General features: G+C 44.0%; 1 pseudogene; it reads left to right on the forward strand.

The window, feature by feature from the left end:
* Positions 1 to 1,735: 1,735 nt before the first annotated feature.
* LOC107154265 lies at positions 1,736 to 2,473 on the forward strand (annotated as a pseudogene).
* The last annotated feature ends 3,753 nt before the right edge of the window (positions 2,474 to 6,226 follow it).

The following is a 6,226-nucleotide window of genomic DNA, read 5'->3' on the forward strand; positions in this document are numbered from 1 at the left end:
GGGGTGAGAGAGAGAGAGAGAGAGAAGAAAAGAAAAACCTTAGACTTCCAATCAGGAGGAAAACTCTGGGACAGAAGGTCTAGCTTGGCGGCAGAGCACTTGCTTAGCATGCATGAAGCCCCCCTGACTTCAATCCCCAAAACTGTGCAAAAAAAATAAAATATAAAAATAAAATCAGGAAAGACAAAAAGAATGAGAAACCATTTTCAACAGAAGACTCTAAAGAGAACTATTAACTAAATGCGATGTGTGATCCTGGATTGGATGGGAGTGGGGAGAGCTATGAAAAACATTTTTGCAAACATTAGTGAAACTGAAATATTGACCATGATTTAGATAATAGTATTGTTTCAATATTATGTTTTCTGAATTTGACAATTATTGTATGGTTATATAAGAGTGTGTCCCTGTTCTTAACTGGAGTGTTTAGGGGTAAAGAGACACGATATGTACAATCTGTTTTCAAATGGTTCAGAAAAAAAAAATGCTATTCTTGCAACTTTTGTTTTGAAATTTTTTCCAAGTAACTTTTGAAATGAATAAATTTTGAAGTCATTTCCAAATAAGAAGTTTAAAGAGGTCATTGTCTGACTGTTTGATGTCTTCCATGAAGAGAAAAGCCCCATCACTGTCTTGTTTCCTGCTGTAGCTTGAACTTTAGCACATAATATGCTCCAAGATGCGTGTATGGAGTGACGAAGGATTGAATGAAGCCAGCTTCCAATCTGGGCTTCAGACAGGGGCTGGGATTCTGGAAATCGAGCTTTAGATATGCAAGAAGCAAAACCCTTCTGTTTCTCTAGGCCTAACTTTTTCTGAGCTCAGCTCTGAGTGTATATCTACTTCTGAAGTTGAGGGAAACAAGACCACATTCTCAAAGACAGGGATGAAACCCATGAGCAGAAGACAAAGAGGCTGTGCTTTACAACAAGGTGACCCATCTTACTGTCATTTTCTCTTCTGTTTCCTTTTAGGAGTTACTGGGGATTGAACTCAGGGCCTGTAACATTCTTCCACTGAGTTACATCCCTAGTCCCCACTGTCATTTTCTAAGGCTGTTTCCCTTAGGATTATGGCCCCACTCCCTGCATCACCACCACCCTTGGAAAAGTCATTTCGAAGTTCCAGCCCCCATACCTGGGCAGTGTTGTCCTGAGGGACAAGTTGGAATCGTCCCTCTAACACCAGATCCGAGGAAACACAGCAGCCCACAGACGAACTTGGGAGTGGCTGAGGTAGGTAAGTGGATGCTCTGAACAGGGGACCTCAGTAGCCCTGCTCTCTGCTCCATAGGGAGATTAGAAAACTGGTACAATCTTGGGTTTCCTCGCACCATCACTTAGCCAAAATGTACTGGGCACCTACTGTGTGCCAGGCCCTATCCTATGCAAGGAAGCCACTCCTTGGCCTCCTACCTGCTCAACTGGAGAGAATGAGCCCAGCTTCAACCACCCACTCCTTGGACCTCTGGGGTACTGATTTGATGGAGAGGCCCTGGATTCAATCCCCAGTGCTGCGAAGAATAATAATGAGAAGAAAGAAATAAAGTCATATTGGGGCTGGGGATGTAGCTCAATGGTAAAACATGTACTTAATGTACTCAAGGCACTTGGTTCAATCTTCAGCACCAATAAATAAATAAATAAATAGGTAAATAAATGAAAGAGAAAGCCACACTGTCTAGCCACCCCACAATGTACACATATTTCAAAACAACATGTTATATGCAAGAACTATGAGGTATTTATTTGTTAATTAAAAAATAGTTTGGCCAGGTATGGTGGTACATGCCTGTAATCCTATCTATTGGGGAGTCTGAGTTGGGGCACCCCTGGGTTCAATTCCTAGTGCAGTTCAACATCTCTAGCAATTAGAGAAATGTGAATTAAAATGACACTGAGATTCCATCTCACTCCAGTCAGAATGGCAATTATCAAGAACAAATAACAGGTATTTCACCTACTAGGCCTTGGCCTGAAGTCCCGCATCTACCTTTTGTGGAAATTGCTCATTGGACTAGTGTGACACGAACGAATCAAGGTACCATGGGCGTGTGTGGACGGGATGAGGGGCTACCCTGAGAAGCTCTATGGAAAGCTGGGAGACACAAACAAATGAGCTATGCACATGGTTGATTTCTGGCTCATGGAAAAGGACTTGATCCCAAAACTGTTTCAAGTACTGGCCCCTTGGTTCCAAGTTCAGAATGGGAGCTACACAAGAAAGCTTCAGATGCCAAACAGCAGTGAACAGGATGGGGCCAGGATGGCAGTGATCCAATAAAAAGGGAACAGCCTCCTGCCCTACTCTGCCTTGAAGAGACAGCAACCTTTCACTCCTACGCTAGTTGCTGCAGGTCCTGTAGCAGGACCTCCACCAGACCCAGGAAGCAAGCCTCAGCAGCTCCCACACACTCAACCATCAAGGGTCTAACTGGAGCAGGAAGGCCTGTGACTCTCTTCAGTGCCTGTGATCACAGGCCTTTGGAGCTCTTTTAATGTCTGAGTTCAACATCTTGGTTCTACCACTTTTTGTTTGTCTGTGGAACTAGAATTGTAAAATGGACAGTCTAAATGGGGCCCAGAACCTTCTGGGGAGCCACATGGCCCTCTCTTTGCACAGCACATAAAATTCCTTACGTGAATATATGTAAATTTTTCTTTTGGTCTTCCCCTAGGATTTCTAGAAAATAATAATTATCAAAATGCTTGGTCATCTGGGATAATAAATTCATGGATAATGTTTCTGGATTGTTAAAAAAAAATAATACAAATAACAATAAATGTTGGCTTTTGCTGGTGGGACTGCAAATTGGTGCAACCATTCTGGAAAGCAGTATGGAGATTCCTCAGAAAACTTGGAATGGAACCACCATTTGACCCTACTATCAAAGTTATCCTACTCCTTGGTATATATCCAAAGGAGTTAAAATCAGCATACTATAGTAATGCAGCCACATCAGTATTACTAGCAGCTCAATTCACTATAGCTAAGCTATGGAACCAACCTAGGTGCCCTTCAATAGATGAGTGGATAAAGAAAATTATATATATATATATAAATAATGGAATATTACTCAGCCATAAAGAAGAATGACTTTATGACATTTGCCAGCAAATGGATGGATCTGGAAACTATCATGCTAAGTGAAGTAAGCCAGTCCCACAAAACCAAAGTTTGAATGCTTTCTTTAATAGGTAGACACTAACCCACAATAATGTAGGGGGTGGTTTGAGGGAAGGAATATAAGTGAAATAGATTAGACAATGAGGAATGGAGAGAAGGTGGGGGGACAGGAAAAAAAAAGACAGTGGAATGAATCTGACATAGTGAATACCACCATCATGTACGACCATAAGAATGGGACTCAAACTAGATATATTCCATGTGTATATAATTATATAAAAATGTATCTACTGTCATATATAACTAAAAAGAACCAATAACAAAATTCCCAGTGCAGGGGGTCAGGAGAGAATGAAAAAAGAAAGTGGGGCATGGGGTTATGTATCTACAGTTCCAACTACTGAGGTGGGGAAATGGGATTGTGGTGGGACAATCGCTTGAGCCCAGGAATTCAAAGCCAGAGGGAGCAACATAGCATAACCTCATCTTCAGTAAATGAATAAATACACAAAAATTTAAAAAGAAAGCCACATTATCTATAGTAGTAATTCAAAGCAAGGGTTCTAGCAGGGTGAATTGTCACATGCTATAATCCTTGAGACTTGGGAAGCTGAGGCAGAAGGATTGCTAATTTGAGGCCTCAGCAAATTAAGGACACCCTCAGCAATTGAGCAAGACCCTGTCTCAAAATAAAAAAAGCTGGGGATAGAGCTCAGTGGTAAAGCACCATTGGGTTCAATCTGCAGTGCAAAATAATAATAAAAACAAAGTTTCTGGCCAGACGGTCTGAGTTCAACATCTTGGTTCTACCACTTTCTGTTTGTCTGTGGTACTAAGGATTGAGCTTGATGGGCCCCTGCCACTGAGCTATATCTCCAGCCCTCTTTTTTTATTTTTTTGAGACAGAGTCTCCCTAAGTTGCCCAGGCTGACCTCCAACTTGTGATCCTCCTGCATCAGCATCCTAAGAAGCTTGGATTATAGAAGGCCACGCAGCTTAGCTCTACCACAGCTTGTGAGCAAATTACTTAATTCTCTGAGCTTCTATTCTCTGGGTGCTGCGAAGAAAAGTGTAAGATAATAGTAATATCTATCTTTTCATCTATAAGATAATAGTAGTATCTATCTTTTAGGGCTGCTTTGACAATGATGATGGTGGTGGTGATACTGATTTTGGTGCTGGGGAGTGAACCCAGGGCCTTGCATGTGCTAAACACTTATTCTACCACTAATCTACACAGCCAGCTGATGCTAAGCACTCCAAAATGTTGACTAAGACAAGAAAACACATATCTACTTGTATTTTTCACCCCCTCTGGATCTCTCACAGTTTCCAGGTTGATCCCTCTGAAGAAACACCTTCCCCTTCACGACCTAATTCCCATTTAGGACTCAACTTAAATACTTTCTCCCAGCAAGTGTCCCTCTTATATAAGGCTGCTGTTTGTTAAAAGCTTTTATAACACCCATTATTCCTTTGTAATGCAGCGCTTATCTTAGTCTACATTGGCTGTGTGTGTATGTTAACCTGACCCCCCCCCCCTTTTTTTTTGGTCTTGGGAATTGAATCCAGGGACACTTAACTACTTAACCACTGAGCCACAACCCCAGCCCTTTCCATTTTTTGAGACAGGATCTTGCTAAGTTGCTTAGGGCCTCAATAAATTGCTAAGGCTGGCCTTGAACTTACGATCCTCCTACCTCAGACTTCCAAACTGTGGGATTATAGGCTTGCACCATAGCGCCTAGGTCACCCAACTCGGTGTAAACTTCTTTAAGGCAGAGGCTGAGTTTTTTCAGTTATTTAGCCTCAACCCCTCTCCTCTGCCTAGCACTCAGCAGCTCACACTAGCCCCAGGCATCCCTTAACTACATCATATCTCCTCCAACTCCTGGAACCAAGCGCCTGAACCCTCTGTGGCTGTGCTGTCCTCTCTTACCTTCAGCTACCATTTTGACACCCCACCACCAAAGTGCCTTCTAGCTGGACCTCAGAACCCCTTTTTGGTGTCCCTACCCAGTGGTGCCAAGAAGCCTGCACTGGCCTGCCCCACCCTGCAACATGGTCTAGGTGTCTTGTGGAGCGGCTGTCTTGTCTCTGCCTTGGTTTGCCTCAGCTAAGACAGCTTTCCCAACAGGATCTCAGGGCCAATTTTGCTTCCAGCGCAGTATGGCTTCTGCCCATGTGTGTGTGATCTCCCATAAGGACACCATCTTCCTGGAAGACTGTCTTATATTCAAGTTCTCCTCAGGACCAAAGACAAGGGCATCTTCTTCCATTTCTATGTGTACAAGTCTCCCAGGTGACAGCTTCCTGCATACTTGGCCTGAGGGCCACACATGGCTCTGATTCATTTGCTGAAGGAACAGAACATAAAGTCCTTGCGGAAGGTGGGCACTGCCTGGGTCTCCATGGGGCTCTCAAGAGCAAGGCTAGTATTGCCTGGGAGCCTGTATCACCCTGAAGGGACCACCCAGCTCATCCACTAATTCTCCCTAGTGTTGAGACTGGGGTGGATTCAGCAGAGAAAGGAGAATAGAGGTTAGTGGCTCAGACAGTATGGAAGAAACAGAGCTGGGACCCAGCTGGAGTGTCCTGTGGACTACACTGTTGTGACAGTGTCTGTGCTTTCTATATTGTCCTTGTGCATTTCCACCCTGAAGTTTCTGGGAAAGGCCAAGCCATCTCTATTATGCTAAGTGGTTTAAGCAAGGCAGAGGGTTGGGGTTAAGGGCTCAGGTGCTCCAGGAGGCAGGATATCCCCTGGGGGCCAGTGTGATTGGAATTAAAAGGATGGAGTTAAGGGGTGGGGGGTAAGAACCCTGAGCCTGTCTTGAAAGCCTGCTCCCCAGTGGCTGCCCCACACCCAGCTCTCCTCAAGCTCTCTTTGCAGAATGAGTGGGGCATCTGTAAGAATGCTTGCATGTGTGACCCTTAAACACCCTCACTTCCTGGAAGAAGTTTTACAGACTTTCCTAATCTGCAGGGGAACAGTGTCAACCACATGAAAATTCTGTCAATAACAAGGGACCTCTTTTAGAAGCAGAGATGTTTTCTCCTGAGGCGCTGCAGGAATGGGTGTGTGGGGACGGGGGTCACT

Source organism: Marmota marmota, unplaced genomic scaffold, assembly GCF_001458135.2.
Source record: "Marmota marmota marmota unplaced genomic scaffold, marMar, whole genome shotgun sequence".
Taxonomy (NCBI): Eukaryota; Metazoa; Chordata; class Mammalia; order Rodentia; family Sciuridae; genus Marmota; species Marmota marmota.